The following is a 17,500-nucleotide window of genomic DNA, read 5'->3' as shown; positions in this document are numbered from 1 at the left end:
AACAATTCACAACCATACACACAAATCTAAAAGTAAAATAATGGAATTAAGAAATAAATAAATATTTTATTGATTATATATTTCATCTTATTGATTATGATCTCAAAGGCAAAACTGATCCTAAAGCAGCAGTCCTTTTCTGAGAGCTACACACTCTGACAGCATATGAGGAGTGCTGATCTAGGATCAGGTCCCCCCTGTCCATGATGAGTCAGAGATGAGACAGTGATATCCCATAATAGGTTGCCTGAGTATTGGCCTGAGGTTGTCGGTCTGGTTCCACAGACAGACAGACAGCACAGGGTCAAAAGCAGTGCGATCTCACGCACAGTCAGCATCCACATACACACACACCCCCACACACACACACACACAATCTTCGCACACAGTCAGTGTCCGGTTACTCACTGTTCTCCAGCAGGAGCCCTTCATGTGAAGCACAGCAGTAGAACAACACACTCTGAGGCACTCTGAGAACCCCCACACAGCCCGCCTGGCCCCTCACTGTGAGGCTAACACGGGGGCAGTCAGAGTATGTGTGTGTGCGTGTGTGGGTGGATCGGGGGAGTGTGTGTGTTTGATACTTTGCATGCCTCATAGGTCCTATGAAACAAAGCGCTGTGTCTCGACAGTTTCTACTTTGCCTTCTCCACACATTGATGATAATGTCCTTCTGTTTTAGGCTATATACCAGCCATTACACGCCATTAGTGTTATAAAAACACACAATGTCACTCCCCGGTCACACACACTCCCTGTCTCCAACCAGCACAGTTACCCAACACATCGGCTTCTGACGATTCCCAGACGATGTCATGATCCTACTACCGTTTCAGACGGGTTGGATTTGTAACACACACACACACACACACACACACACACACACACACACACACACACACACACACACATACTCCCCATCCCCCATCACCACCACTGTTCCAGGCAGCTAGGTTTCTTACAATACGTTAATATCACATCATCCAGAATAGTAAAGCCATATAACGTCATGCCAATAATCCCATAGGTGAGAGGTTTAGAGTAGCTACAGCCTCAGATGAGGGAAGGGGGGGACCTGGCATTGGTAAATGAGTTCATCTAGATGACTAGGGCTAAATGTTAAAAAAATATATGAATAAATGCAATGTAAAATGAAAATAAGGGTTTCCTATTGGACAGGTTTAGGTGTAGACGTTGCTGAGAATTTTCCTGCACGGTAGTGTATTCAATGTTTAAAAAGGCTTCTAAAGTTTGTAATTTCCACTTTAAAATGTCAGTCATGATTTGCCCTATTGAAAAATGTATGAACCCCTACAAAAAAATGTAATCCACATAATAATTCACATTTCCTGTTGCTGCAGGATTCTTTTCTGTAGCAAACTATCTCAAATTAAGATCCTACATTTCTTGTACCTCCCCATTTCAAAAACGTTTCTCCCAACTGAACACAACCCAGACGGAGCAAGACTAGGGGTTTGTGTTGCCATTTCAGAGCAGAGATCATTCCTTTGGAGAGAGGGGGTAGAGAGGGAAGGAGGGAATGAGACCCTAGCCATATGGACGACTGATTAGGCTGATCACCGCTCACATTACCCTTTTAAATAGATATTTTGGCATCACATTACGTTCCAATCCCCATACCAGCTACTGTAAACAGACTACTGTAGAGTCATGTTCCAATCCCTATACCAGTTTCTGTAAACAGGCTACAGTATATTAACTTTCTAATCTCCATACCAGCTTCTGTAAAGAGAATGCTGAATATGAATGTTCCAATCCCCATACCAGCTACTGTAAACAGACTACTGTATATTAACGTTCTAATCCCCATACGAGCTACTGTAAACAGACTACCGTATATGAATGTTCTAATCCCCATACCAGTAGCTACTGTAAACAGGCTACTGTAAACAGACTACTGTATATGAATGTTCTAATCCCCATACCAGCTACTGTAAACAGACTACAGTATATGAATGTTCTAATCCCCATACCAGTAGCTACTGTAAACAGGCTACTGTAAACAGACTACTGTATATGAATGTTCTAATCCCCATACCAGCTACTGTAAACAGACTACTGTATATAAACGTTCCAATCCCTATACCAGCTACTGTAAACAGACTACTGTATATGAATGTTCTAATCCCCATATCAGCTACTGTAAACAGGCTATTGTATATGAATGTTGGTTTCTATGACCATTTTGTATACTGTAAGAAATGTTACAATGGGCCAGAAAATATGTAGAGTGGGGGAAAAAGTATTTGATGCCCTGCTGATTTTGTACGTTTGCCCACTTACAAAGAAATGATCAGTCTATAATTTTAATAGTAGGTGTATTTGAACAGTGAGAAACAGAATAACAACAAAAAAAATCCAGAAAAACGCATGTCAAAAATGTTATAAAATGATTTACATTTTAATGAGGGAAATAAGTATTTGACCCCTCTGCAAAACATTACTTAGTACTTGGTGGCAAAACCCTTGTTGGCAATCACAGAGGTCAGACGTTTCTTGTAGTTGGCCACCAGGTTTGCACACATCTCAGGAGGGATTTTGTCCCACTCCTCTTTGCAGATCTTCTCCAAGTCATTAAGGTTTCGAGGCTGACGTTTGGCAACTCGAACCTTCAGCTCCCTCCACAGATTTTCTATGGGATTAAGGTCTGGAGACTGGCTAGGCCACTCCAGGACCTTAATGTGCTTCTTCTTGAGCCACTCCTTTGTTGCCTTGGCCGTGTGTTTTGGGTCATTGTCATGCTGGAATACCCATCCACGACCCATTTTCAATGCCCTGGCTGAGGGAAGGAGGTTCTCACCCAAGATTTGACGGTACATGGCCCCGTCCATCGTCCCTTTGATGCGGTGAAGTTGTCCTGTCCCCTTAGCAGAAAAACACCCCCAAAGCATAATGTTTCCACCTCCATGTTTGACGGTGGAGATAGTGTTCTTGGGGTCATAGGCAACATTCCTCCTCCTCCAAACACGGCGAGTTGAGTAGATGTCAAAGAGCTCCATTTTGGTCTCATCTGACCACAACACTTTCACCAGTTGTCCTCTGAGTCATTCAGATGTTCATTGGCAAACTTCAGACGGGCATGTATATGTATTCTTGAGCAGGGGGACCTTGCGGGCGCTGCAGGATTTCAGTCCTTCACGGCGTAGTGTGTTACCAATTGTTTTCTTGCTGACTATGGTCCCAGCTGCCTTGAGATCATTGACAAGATCCTCCCGTGTAGTTCTGGGCTGGTTTCTCACCGTTCTCATGATCATTGCAACTCCACGAGGTGAGATCTTGCATGGAACCCCAGGCCGAGGGATATTGACAGTTCTTTTGTGTTTCTTCCATTTGCGAATAATCGCACCAAATGTTGTCACCTTCTCACCAAGCTGCTTGGCGATGGTCTTGTAGCCCATTCCAGACTTGTCTAGGTCTACAATCGTGTCCCTGACATCCTTGGAGAGCTCTTTGGTCTTGGCCATGGTGGAGAGTTTGGAATCTATTGATTGATTGCTTCTGTGGACAGGTGTCTTTTTTATAGGTAACAAGCTGCGGTTAGGAGCACTCCCTTTAAGAGTGTGCTCCTAATCTCAGCTTGTTACCTGTATAAAAGACACCTGGGAGCCAGAAATCTTTCTGATTGAGAGGGGGTCAAATACTTATTTCCCTCATTAAAATGCAAATCAATTTATACAATTTCTGGCATGCAATTTTCTGGATATTTTTGTTGTTATTCTGTCTCTCACTGTTGAAATAAACCTACCATTAAAATGATAGACTGATCATTTCTTTGTCAGTGGGCAAACGTACAAATCAGCAGGGGATCAAATACTTTTTTCCCCCACTGTAAGGTAACATTTTAATTCCTAGATACTTCAAAACGCAAGCTGTTTCAATCCAAACCGGTTTCCCTCACCTCCTCGTGTTGCTAGTAAAGTGTAAACAATGTTGAAACACTACACATTCACCTCAGATAAATTGTAGTCACATGCAATCTTCCCTTTTGTATCCATGTATTCCTCAATCCCCATAGTGCAAGGTAGTTCTCTCTCTCTATATATATATATATATATATATATATAGTTGAAGTCGGAAGTTTGCATACACTTAGGTTGGAGTCATTGAAACTCGTTTTTCAACCACTCCACAAATTTCTTGTTAACAAACTATAGTTTTGGCAAGTCTGTTAGGACATCTACTTTGTGCATGATACAAGTAATTTTTCCAACAATTGTTTGCAGACAGATTATTTCACTTATAACTCACTGTATCACAATTCCAGTGGGTCAGAAGTTTACATACACTAAGTTGACTGTGCCTTTAAACAGCTTGGAAAATTCCAGAAAATGATGTCATGGCTTTAGGTGCTTCTTATAGGCTAATTGACATCATTTGAGTCAATTGGAGGTGTATCTGTGGATGTATTTCAAGGCCTACCTTCAAACTCAGTGCCTCTTTGCTTGACATCATGGGAAAATCAAAAGAAATCAGCCAAGACCTCCGCAAAAAAATTGTAGACCTCCACAAGTCTGGTTCATCCTTGGGAGCAATTTCCAAACGCCTGAAGGTACCACGTTCATCTGTACAAACAATAGTACGCAAGTATAAACACCATGGGACCACGCAGCCGTCATACCGCTCAGGAAGGAGGCGCTTTCTGTCTCCTGGAAATGAATGTACTTTGGTGCAAAAAGTGCAAATCAATCCCAGAACAACAGCAAAGGACCTTGTGAAGATGTTGAAGGAAACAGGTACAAAAGTATCTATATCCACAGTAAAACGAGTCCTATATCAACATAACGTGAAAGGCCGCTCAGCAAGGAAGAAGCCACTGCTCCAAAACCACCATAAAAAAGCCAGACTACGGTTTGCAACTGCACATGGGGACAAAGATCGTACTTTTTGGAGAAATTTCCTCTGGTCTGAAAATAGAACTGTTTGGCCATAATGATCATCGTTATGTTTGGAGGAAAAAGGGGGAGGCTTGCAAACCGAAGAACACCATCCCAACCGTGAAGCATGGGGGTGGCAGCATCATGTTGTGGGGGTGCTTTGCTGCAGGAGGGACTGGTGCACTTCACAAAACAGATTGCATCATGAGGTAGGAAAATAATGTGGATATATTGAAGCAACATCTCAAGACATCAGTCAGGAAGTTAAAGCTTGGTCACAAATGGGTCTTCCAAATGGACAATGACCCCAAGCATACCTCCAAAGTCGTGTCAAAATGGCTTAAGGACAACAAAGTCAAGGTATTGGAGTGGCCATCACAAAGTCCTGAACTCAAACCTATAGAAAATTTGTGGGCAGAACTGAAAAAGCTTGTGCAAGCAAGGAGGCCTACAAACCTGACTCAGTTACACCAGCTCTGTCAGGAGGAATGGGCCAAAATTCCCCCAACCTATTGTGGGAAGCTTGTGGAAGGCTACCTGAAACGTTTGACCCAAGTTAATAAATTTAATGACAATGCTACCAAATACTAATTGAGTGTATGTAAACTTCTGACCCACTGGGAATGTGATGAAATAAATAAAAGCTGAAATAAATAATTCTCTCTACTATTATTCTGACACTTCACATTCTTAAAATAAAGTGGGGATCCTAACTGACCTAAGACAGGAAATTGTTACGAGGATTAAATGTCAGGAATTGTGAAAAATGTAGTTTAAATGTATTTTGCTAAGGTGTATGTTAACTTCCGACTTCAACTATATATATATATATATATATATATATATATATATATATATATATATATATATATAGGCCACTTCTACTCCATGGCAGTCTTATGAGAGGTTATTATACTGTATAGTGTATTGTGTCTCTGAAGCACACTGGCCACGTCTGTGTAGCCTGAGTCCCAAATGGCACCCTTTTATGTATATAGTGCACTACTTTTGACCTGGTACCATAGGGCTCTGGTCAAAAGAAGTGCTCCATAAAGGGAATAGAGTGCCATTTGGGATGTATCATACTCTCTGGGGAAATCTCACCCATATCAAACACCATTGGTTACCCCTACTCTCTGGGGAAATCTCACCCATATCAAACACCCTAGGTTACCCCTACTCTCTGGGGAAATCTCACCCATATCAAACACCCTAGGTTACCCCTACTCTTTGGGGAAATCTCACCCATATCAAACACCCTAGGTTACCCCTACTCTCTGGGGAAATCTCACCCATATCAAACACCCTAGGTTACCCTTACTCTCTGGGGAAATCTCACCAATGCAGTCGCATTAGGCCCTGTAATACACACATAATAAGTCACACACACACACACACAGCATAATGACGTGTGCGAATCAAAATCATTCCCTCGCTATCTCCTCTCTTCTCACTGCAGTAATCCCTTGTATTCTCGTATCCTAATAAGACTCTGGTCTTCATGAAGGGAGGAAGGAAGGAATAAAAGAAAGAGAAGAAGATGAAGAAGGGAGGATGACACATTAGCACTGGGCAGAGATACGGGCGGCTTGGCCTGTCAGAACGAGCCTTATGTCCTTCCAGCCCAAGGAGCAAGAGGCCAGTAATTGCAGACTGTCTCTTTGCTCCGCTCCCCTGCTTTTCTTTTTCTCCTTCTCTTTTTCTCGTTCTCTCGTTCTTCTCTTGTCAGTGGAGCTGAATGTGTGTGTGTTACTCCAGTGGTGTTGTCTCTATCAGTGATTAAGACAGTGAGAGCGGTGTAACACGAGAGGCAGAAGAAAACTGGAGCGAGAAAGGGAGAGAGAAAGAGATTTTTTTTTCATTCCCTTCTTAAACCCAACGTCTACTCAAATCCCAGGCGTAATCTGCCCATAAATCCCTTGGGTTTCGACGGCTATTTAGTTAGTAGTGTAGACACACACACACACACACACACACACACACACACACACACACACACACACACACACACACACACACACACACACACACACACACACACACACACACACGTCATGGGGCAAACACACCTTCCAGATGATGTTGTCCCCTAGACACTTATTTGAAGTCAGTCTTATGTTTTGCCCCACTAATAGTCCAGGTTAGGTCTTGGCCAAATAGTTCCTGATCAGGGCCTGTATTCATAAATATTCTCAGAGAAATAGTGCTGATCTAGGATCAGTTTAGCCTTTTAGATCATAATTGGTATTGGTATTTTATTAGGATCTCCATTAGCTGTTGCGAAAGCAGCAGCTACTCTTACTGATTGCGGGAAACTGATCCTAGATCAGAATTCCTTCTCTGATACTTTTTGAATACTGTGCTGTGCCTAAGGACAGCTTCCACCCCTTATAGGTTCATTGTTGCAAGTAGCCTATGACCTTGACCCAATGTAATACACTGACATAATACATGTATTATCTCCCAGGTAGGGCAAGAGTTAGGGTCAGGTAGGTTTTTATTAACGTTGCACCAGGGATAGCTAAAGGGGCATTCCACTCTACTAATTATTATTATTATTATTATTGTTATTATTATTATTATTATTATTATTCCACTCTACTAAAGGGTGGATCTCTCACATCTCTCTGCATTGTTGAGAAGGGCCCGTATGCATTTCATTGTTGGTCTACACCTGTTGTTTAGGCAGCATGTGATGAATATTATTTTATTTAATTCAGAGCGGGGTAACATCAAAAGCTTTGAAGTAGGACACTGGTGCCCATGTCCTTCTCTCCTTTCTTCCTGCTTCTTCTCGCCTTTCCTTCTCTCCTCTCTTCCTGCATCTTCTCTCCTTTCCTTCTCTCCTCTCCTCCTGCTTCTTCTCGCCTTTCCTTCTCTCCTCTCTTCCTGCATCTTCTCTCCTTTCCTTCTCTCCTCTCTTCCTGCATCTTCTCTCCTTTCCTTCTCTCCTCTCTTCCTGCATCTTCTCTCCTTTCCTTCTCTCCTCTCCTCCTGCTTCTTCTCGCCTTTCCTTCTCTCCTCTCTTCCTGCATCTTCTCTCCTTTCCTTCTCTCCTCTCTTCCTGCATCTTCTCTCCTTTCCTTCTCTCCTCTCTTCCTGCATCTTCTCTCCTTTCCTTCTCTCCTCTCTTCCTGCATCTTCTCTCCTTTCCTTCTCTCCTCTCCTCCTGCTTCTTCTCTCCTTTCCTTCTCTCCTCTCTTCCTGCTTCTTCTTCTCCTCTCCTGACCTTTTTTCCTCTTCCTGCATCTCGTCCTCCTCCTCAGTCTCATGTAGGAATCTCATTCTGCTCCTAAGTGTTGGGCCTCCTCCTCCAACCATCCAATCTGTTTCTCATGCTCCTCTCCTCTCCACTCCTCTTCTCATCCTCCTGTTTCTTCTCCTTCACCAGTCTCAAATAGGATCTCATTCTGCTCTTCTACTACCCCTCCTGTCCAGTAGTTCACTTCCCTTCTTCTCCTGCTTCTTCTTCTTTTCCTATGTCTCAAGTAGGATCTCAGATATTATTATATGGTGGCTGAGCAGTTGGATGGTCCTCCAGTCTCCTAAATCAAACTTAACGAGTCTGCAGAGATTCGAGCTGCTCTCTCACCGTGCAGAAATTCCATCGCTAATTGAGCTGCATGATAAGTCTACGTTTTCTTTCAGATTTTATACTGCTGTTTAGTGAACCATCGTCGTGTATCTGGTGTGTGTGTGTGCGTGCATGTTTTTGTGCAGTGGTGGTAGTTGTAGGGATGGTAGTGGGGGTAGGGATGGTAGTGATGGCAGTGGTAGTGATGGTAGTTTTATTTTATTTAACTTTATGTAACTAGGCAAGTCAGTTAAGAGCAAATTCTTATTTTCAATGACGGCCTAGGAACAGTGGGTTAACTGCCTTGTTCAGGGGCAGAACGACAGATTTTTACCTTGTCAGCACGGGGATTCGATTTTGCAACATTTCGGTTACTAGTCCAACCCTCTAACCACTAGGCTACCTGCCGCCCTGATGGTAGTGATGGTAGTTGTAGTGATGGTAGGGGTAGTGATGGTAGAGGTAGTGATGGTATTGATGGTAGGGGTAGTGATGGTAGCGGTAGTGATGGTAGGGGTAGTGAGGGTAGTGGTGTTGGTGGTAGTTGTAGTTATGGTGGTGATGGTAGGGGTAGTGATGGTTGTTGTAGTTATGGTGGTGATGGTAGGGGTAGTGATGGTAGTTGTAGTTATGGTGGTGATGGTAGGGGTAGTGATGGTAGTTGTAGTTATGGTGGTGATGGTAGGGGTAGTGATGGTAGTTGTAGTTATGGTGGTGATGGTAGGGGTAGTGATGGTTGTTGTAGTTATGGTGGTGATGGTAGGGGTAGTGATGGTAGTTGTAGTTATGGTGGTGATGGTAGGGGTAGTGATGGTAGTTGTAGTTATGGTGGTGATGGTAGGGGTAGTGATGGTAGTTGTTGTTATGGTGGTGATGGTAGGGGTAGTGATGGTAGTTGTTGTGATGGTATTGATGGTAGGGGTAGTGATGGTAGCGGTAGTGATGGTAGGGGTAGTGAGGGTAGTGGTGTTGGTGGTAGTTGTAGTTATGGTGGTGATGGTAGGGGTAGTGATGGTAGTGGTGTTGATGGTAGTTGTCGTTATGGTGGTGATGGTAGGAGTAGTGATGGTAGTGGTGTTGGTGGTAGTTGTAGTTATGGTGGTGATGGTAGGGGTAGTGATGGTAGTGGTGTTGATGGTAGTTGTAGTTAGGGTGGTGATGGTAGGGGTAGTGATGGTAGTGGTGTTGATGGTAGTTGTAGTTATGGTGGTGATGGTAGGGGTAGTGATGGTAGTGGTGTTGATGGTAGTTGTAGTTAGGGTGGTGATGGTAGGGGTAGTGATGGTAGTGGTGTTGATGGTAGTTGTAGTTATGGTGGTGATGGTAGGGGTAGTGATGGTAGTGGTGTTGATTGTAGTTGTAGTTATGGTGGTAATGGTAGGGGTAGTGGTGTTGATGGTAGTTGTAGTTATGGTGGTGATGGTAGGGGTAGTGATGGTAGTTGTAGTTATGGTGGTGATGGTAGTGGTGTTGATGGTAGTTGTAGTTATGGTGGTGATGGTAGGGGTAGTGATGGTAGTTGTAGTTATGGTGGTAATGGTAGGGGTAGTGGTGTTGGTGGTAGTTGTAGTTATGGTGGTGATGGTAGGGGTAGTATTGGTAGTGATGGTAGTGGTGTTGATGGTAGTTCTTGTTATGGTGGTGATGGTAGGGGTAGTGATGGTGGTGCTGTTGATGGTAGTTGTCGTTACGGTGGTGATGGTAGGGGTAGTGATGGTAGTGGTGTTGATGGTAGTTGTAGTTAGGGTGGTGATGGTAGGGGTAGTGATGGTAGTGGTGTTGGTGGTAGTTGTAGTTATGGTGGTGATGGTAGGGGTAGTGATGGTAGTGGTGTTGGTGGTAGTTGTAGTTATGGTGGTGATGGTAGGTAGTGATGGTAGTTGTAGTTATGGTGGTGATGGTAGGGGTAGTGATGGTAGTTGTCGTTATGGTGGTGATGGTAGGGGTAGTGATGGTAGTTGTTGTGATGGTAGGGGTAGTGATGGTAGTTGTAGTTATGGTGGTGATGGTAGGGGTAGTGATGGTAGTTGTAGTTATGGTGGTGATGGTAGGGGTAGTGATGGTAGTTGTAGTTATGGTGGTGATGGTAGGGGTAGTGATGGTAGTTGTAGTTATGGTGGTGATGGTAGGGGTAGTTATGGTGGTGATGGTAGGGGTAGTGATGGTAGTTGTAGTTATGGTGGTGATGGTAGGGGTAGTTATGGTGGTGATGGTAGGGGTAGTGATGGTAGTTGTAGTTATGGTGGTGATGGTAGAGGTAGTGATGGTAGTTGTAGTTATGGTGGTGATGGTAGGGGTAGTGATGGTAGTTGTAGTTATGGTGGTGATGGTAGAGTTATGGTGGTGATGGTAGGGGTAGTGATGGTAGTTGTAGTTATGGTGGTGATGGTAGAGGTAGTGATGGTAGTTGTAGTTATGGTGGTGATGGTAGAGGTAGTGATGGTAGTGGTGTTGATTGTAGTTGTAGTTATGGTGATGTAATGGTAGGGGTAGTGGTGTTGATGGTAGTTGTAGTTATGGTGGTGATGGTAGGGGTAGTGATGGTAGTTGTAGTTATGGTGGTGATGGTAGGGGTAGTGATGGTAGTGGTGTTGATGGTAGTTGTCGTTATGGTGGTAATGGTAGGGGTAGTGGTGTTGGTGGTAGTTGTAGTTATGGTGGTGATGGTATTGGTAGTGATGGTAGTGGTGTTGATGGTAGTTGTAGTTATGGTGGTGATGGTAGGGGTAGTATTGGTAGTGATGGTAGTGGTGTTGATGGTAGTTCTAGTTATGGTGGTGATGGTAGGGGTAGTGATGGTGGTGCTGTTGATGGTAGTTGTCGTTATGGTGGTGATGGTAGGGGTAGTGATGGTAGTGGTGTTGATGGTAGTTGTAGTTAGGGTGGTGATGGTAGGGGTAGTGATGGTAGTGGTGTTGGTGGTAGTTGTAGTTATGGTGGTGATGGTAGGGGTAGTGATGGTAGTGGTGTTGGTGGTAGTTGTAGTTATGGTGGTGATGGTAGGTAGTGATGGTAGTTGTAGTTATGGTGGTGATGGTAGGGGTAGTGATGGTAGTTGTCGTTATGGTGGTGATGGTAGGGGTAGTGATGGTAGTTGTTGTGATGGTAGGGGTAGTGATGGTAGTTGTAGTTATGGTGGTGATGGTAGGGGTAGTAATGGTAGTTGTAGTTATGGTGGTGATGGTAGGGGTAGTGATGGTAGTTGTAGTTATGGTGGTGATGGTAGGGGTAGTGATGGTAGTTGTAGTTATGGTGGTGATGGTAGGGGTAGTGATGGTAGTTGTAGTTATCGTGGTGATGGTAGGGGTAGTGATGGTAGTTGTAGTTATGGTGGTGATGGTAGGGGTAGTTATGGTGGTGATGGTAGGGGTAGTGATGGTAGTTGTAGTTATGGTGGTGATGGTAGAGGTAGTGATGGTAGTTGTAGTTATGGTGGTGATGGTAGGGGTAGTGATGGTAGTTGTAGTTATGGTGGTGATGGTATAGTTATGGTGGTGATGGTAGGGGTAGTGATGGTAGTTGTAGTTATGGTGGTGATGGTAGAGGTAGTGATGGTAGTTGTAGTTATGGTGGTGATGGTAGGGGTAGTGATGGTAGTTGTAGTTATGGTGGTGATGGTAGAGGTAGTGATGGTAGTTGTAGTTATGGTGTTGATGGTAGAGGTAGTGATGGTAGTTGTAGTTATGGTGGTGATGGTAGTTGTAGTTATGGTGGTGATGGTAGTTGTAGTTATGGTGGTGATGGTAGAGGTAGTGATGGTAGTTGTAGTTATGGTGGTGATGGTAGGGGTAGTGATGGTAGTTGTAGTTATGGTGGTGATGGTATAGTTATGGTGGTGATGGTAGGGGTAGTGATGGTAGTTGTAGTTATGGTGGTGATGGTAGAGGTAGTGATGGTAGTTGTAGTTATGGTGGTGATGGTAGGGGTAGTGATGGTAGTTGTAGTTATGGTGGTGATGGTAGGGGTAGTGATGGTAGTTGTAGTTATGGTGTTGATGGTAGGGGTAGTGATGGTAGTTGTAGTTATGGTGGTGATGGTAGAGGTAGTGATGGTAGTTGTAGTTATGGTGGTGATGGTAGGGGTAGTGATGGTAGTTGTAGTTATGGTGGTGATGGTAGGGGTAGTGATGGTAGTTGTAGTTATGGTGGTGATGGTAGGGGTAGTGATGGTAGTTGTAGTTATGGTGGTGATGGTAGGGGTAGTGATGGTAGTTGTAGTTATGGTGGTGATGGTAGGGGTAGTGATGGTAGTTGTAGTTATGGTGGTGATGGTAGGGGTAGTGATGTGTAGTTGTAGTTATGGTGGTGATGGTAGTTGTAGTTATGGTGGTGATGGTAGGGGTAGTGATGGTAGTTGTAGTTATGGTGGTGATGGTAGGGGTAGTGATGGTAGTTGTAGTTATGGTGGTGATGGTAGGGGTAGTGATGGTAGTTGTAGTTATGGTGGTGATGGTAGGGGTAGTGATGGTAGTTGTAGTTATGGTGGTGATGGTAGAGGTAGTGATTGTAGTGATGTTGATGGTAGGGGTAGTGATGGTAGTTGTAGTTATGGTGGTGATGGTAGGGGTAGTGATGGTAGTTGTAGTTATGGTGGTGATGGTAGAGGTAGTGATTGTAGTGATGTTGATGGTAGGGGTAGTGATGGTAGTTGTAGTTATGGTGGTGATGGTAGGGGTAGTGATGGTAGTTGTAGTTATGGTGGTGATGGTAGGGGTAGTGATTGTAGTGATGTTGATGGTAGGGGTAGTTATGGTTATTTTTATGTTCTCCCCTCCTTTAGTCTTATTGCCACTCTTTCTTTCCGTTTTGTTCCGTTCCAACGGACATCGTGCCCCAGAGGAGCGGAAATTAGAATTTGTGAAAAATGGAGGGATGTGTACTGAGGGAGGGAGGTAGAAGATCATTAGGATTGGTGATTGTGCAGCACAATGTCACATGTTTCCTATTTAAGGCACACACACACACACTCTATCTCTCTCTGTCGCACTTACTCACCCATGCATGTCTACACATATTCATACAGACTTGATATACACATAGATATACACATAGATATACACATAGACTTTTCATATGATATAAAGGACCCTTGTGAAGGACCCTTCCTGAAAAGACTCTTTGTGACGAATAGGCAGTTGGTAAAAGGTAAGCGAGAGAGAGGGGGAGAGAGAGTAAGTGAAATTGGGACAAGAGGGAAAAGAGAGAAGAGAGCAATGGTAACGGGAGAGATGCGGTGTTAGAGAGAGAGATAAAGAGACAGAGAGATAGAGGTGGAGAGAGAGAGAGAGTGAGAGAGAGAGTGAGTAAGACAGATGGCCATGTCAGAGATGTGGCAGGCTGGCCATGCTCTCCTCTCTCTCTCTCTCTCTCTCTCTCTCTCTCTCTCTCTCTCTCTCTGTGAGTGCAGTGTAGTGGTGGTTTAGGAGTGGGTTTAGAAACAGGGCCCATATGGGCTGCTTTAACCAGACCCTGGAGACTTGTCTTTCCATAGAGGAGAGTCATTAGGAAATTTATTGACTCCCTATTGGTCTCCACAATCTGTGGAACTATGTGTGAAAGAGAGAGAGAGAGAAAACAAAGAACAATATTGTTCTTTTTTCCTACCCTGGAATGGCCCAATCTGCCTTTTAGGGGGTTTAGAGAGGGGGGTAAAATGGGTAACCCCTCTGATTTTTCCCTTTGTCCTCTGTTTTCTCCCGTACACCCCCTCTCCTCACCCCCCCCCCCCCCCACCCTGCCCCCCCTTATAACTGTCGGGAGCTATTTGAAAAAACGTATGACTTTGTGTAACTTCTTATACTGATGAATAAATCTATGTTCTAAAATTGGCTGGACTTTTTTTTACAAAGTTGTGTTAGAGAATACTAAGTCAAGTCTACATCACCCACATAGAGTACATACTTTCTGGTTTTGTGAAAGTATCTTTGGATGTGCTGCTGTGGCATCTCACTTGTCCTTGTCAGAGGCTTGACTGGTTGCAATGTGAGGAGTATGCTGCTAACCACACACGCACGCACACACACACACACACACACACACACACACACACACACACACACACACACACACACACACACACACACACACACACACACACACACGCGCGCGCGCACGCACGCATACAGTATTCTGTATGTAACGTTACACTGCTAAAATGTATGTAAATCCGGGGCCTTATAGAATGCCGAAAATTCGGTGGTTCTATGCTAAAAAGTTTAGTTATATTTTATTTCAGTCTTCTGTGATGTGTATAAAGTGTAATATTGGGATGCAAACTCTAAATGTAATACATTTTAACTGTATATCTGACATGGTACAGGTGTCTTCTGTTTTTAAGCCCATAACCATGTGTGTGAGGTGTAGACTTTTGTTTCAAAGTAGATTTGTTTAAGACTAACAAGAATCACTCTGATTTAGCTCACTGCAGTAATTACTAAGTATCCAACGCACTGCAGATTGAGATAAAACCAATGGAGTGTTCAGTGCGTTTCAACCAGACAAAGATAGTCTACCACATATAAAAATGTAATTACTAGACCATAGAAATAGAAAACAGACCAGAGAGGCAATATGACTGGTACACTCAACATGTAACATTGACTTCAATGGGATTTTCCGTTCTAGTCATTCTAAATGTATGATTGAAACTCTCTCCTGTGGCAACCAATTGGAGAACTGCATTCATTTGAATGGGATTTTCCATTCTAGTAATTATATTCTATGGTTGAAACGTTTACCTACGACAAGCAAGAGAGGGAAAATATGTTGATTTGATTGCTATTTACTGGTGTTTTTAATAAGCCACTAAGAGAGCCATTAGATTACTATAGGTTCCAGATATTTACAACACACACACACACACACACCACTTTCCTCTCCTCCAGAGAAACACTTTCTCCTGGAGAACTCTAATCAATAGTTGATTTTCAGTCACATACTGTCTATCAGGTCTGCTGTATATCCTATAGAGCCCTCAAACTCAACTCTGGACCTCGAAGCCAGTTTCTTTTTGTTGCCATTGTTCCCCTCTAATCAGGGACGGATTTAGACCTGGCACACCAGGTGGGTTCAATTAACTATCGGTAGAAGAGAAAACCAGCAGGCTCCGGACCTTGTAGGGTCAGAGCTGAGGACACCTGCTAAAGGCTGTGTTGTCTACTTCAAGGGTGTGTAAAGTGTGTGTGATGTTTTATGGATGAAGGGTAGGAGGATATGTTCGATGGAGCAGGTGGGGGGGGGGGGGGGGGGGGGGGGGGGTGTAGTGTATGGGATGTGTCCCAAATGGCCTCCTATTCTCTATTGGGCCCGGCTCAAAAGTAGTGCATTTTAAAGGGAAAATGGTAGCATTTGGGATGCAGGTATCTGGCTGTTTTCTGTTATGGTATCTGGCTGTTTTGTGTTACAGGGAACATCAAAGGTGAAAGATGCTGGCATGGGGTAGAATTCTACCTTGGAGTAGGGGGTGTGTGTGTGTGTGTTCACGAGTGCGCTCTCTAGTGTGTGTATGTATTTGTCTTACCTAGTGTGTGTGTGTGTGTGTGTGTGTGTGTGTGTGTGTGTGTGTGTGTGTGTGTGTGTGTGTGTGTGTGTGTGTGTGTGTGTGTGTGTGTGTGTGTGTGTGTGTGTGTGTGTGTGTACATCTTTGTCTTTCTTGGTGTGTGTGTGTGTGTGTGTGTGTGTACATCTGTTGTCTTCCTTGGTGTGTGTGTGTGTGTGTGTGTGTGTGTGTGTGTGTGTGTGTGTGTGTGTGTGTGTGTGTGTGTGTGTGTGTGTGTGTGTGTGTGTGTGTGTGTGTGTGTGTGTGTGTCGAGTCACACCAAGCCCTCTGCCCTGACATCTCTCCCCTCCTCTCTTCGCCTTCTCTGAAGCCCCAGAGGATTGTGGGTACGATGTGCTGACAAATGGATGCCGCCGGGCTGCCTAACTGCTCCCGCTGCGGCGACACACTCCGAATACAAAGCCCCGGACGGCCCTGAGGCCTCCACACACACACACACACACACTGTATGCCTGCCCGGTCAGGCCTAGTACCCCAGTCGGATCATCCTTTCCAAACCTGGGATAATCTGAGCTCCTGTTTCTGGGCTTTAGCCATTTCTAGCCTGGCAATACGGTACAGAGATCATATGCCTGGTCGTAATCACAGCCTGGTCAGAAGAAACACTGGCTCTGCTTTCAACACATCGCTCTCTGTGTGATCACTGGCATTCTGTTTATGTGCAAACCACAGTAGCAAACCATAAACCTTTCTCTCTCTCTCTTCCATCTCTCTCTCTCTCTCTCTGACTAGCCCTCCACCTCTCTCTCTCTCTCTCTAGTGCAGACTTCAGTACATAGAATATGTTATGTTGATTGTTACTGTACGTTATCCAGTTCAGAGAAGCTTATACGTGGTAGCTGGATAGAATATCATTAGGCTTAATCAGACAAATCAGTATGTTCACTGTTTATACAGGAATGCTACCTTGGTCCATGCTGAAATGTCTACAGTTTTAATAGGTGCAAATGAGTATTTTCAAGATGGCAGAATAGATTGTCATTATGCTCTGTAGGAGAAGGCTTTAACCGTTTTGTACAGAGTTGAGTCAGTTCATGACTATGACTGTAGCCTACTGTGAGTTAGTTCACCACCACTTGGCCTTGGTCTGAGAAAACCTCCGTCTGACTGGTTTCCACTGAAGGAGTGGGTTGAGCCAGGCTGGGTAATCACTGAGACACACACACACACATACACCAAATGGGCAGAACAGAATCAGGGCTGCCTGTGTCTGTTTGTCTCTAGGGTCTGTGGTAGAACCACGGCCCTGTTCCATTGGCATCATACTGGAACCAGCACTGGATCTGGACCCAGCACTGGAACAGGGGATAAAGCCCAGCTCAGCCCAGCTCACCATTTAATCCAGATCATTCCTGATCTATATCTGGTTATCAACCTACTTCCCTCTATCTCCCTCCTCTCACTCTCCATTCCCCTTTCTCTCTCTCTCTTCCATCTCTCTCTCTCTCTGACTGGCCCTCTACCCCTCTCTCTC

At 44.2% G+C, this 17,500-nt stretch overlaps 1 protein-coding gene across 1 annotated transcript in view; it reads left to right on the top strand.

Moving 5' to 3' along the window:
- Positions 1-17,500, top strand: part of LOC106564594 (xylosyltransferase 1) — a 114,651-nt gene that overhangs the window by 9,826 nt on the left and 87,325 nt on the right. The window lies entirely within an intron of this gene.

This window comes from Salmo salar, chromosome 12 (genome assembly GCF_965601325.2).
Source record: "Salmo salar chromosome 12, fSalSal1, whole genome shotgun sequence".
NCBI classification, from domain to species: Eukaryota; Metazoa; Chordata; class Actinopteri; order Salmoniformes; family Salmonidae; genus Salmo; species Salmo salar.
Note: the sequence above shows the minus strand (reverse complement) of the source record. Positions and strands in the feature narration are given on the sequence as shown.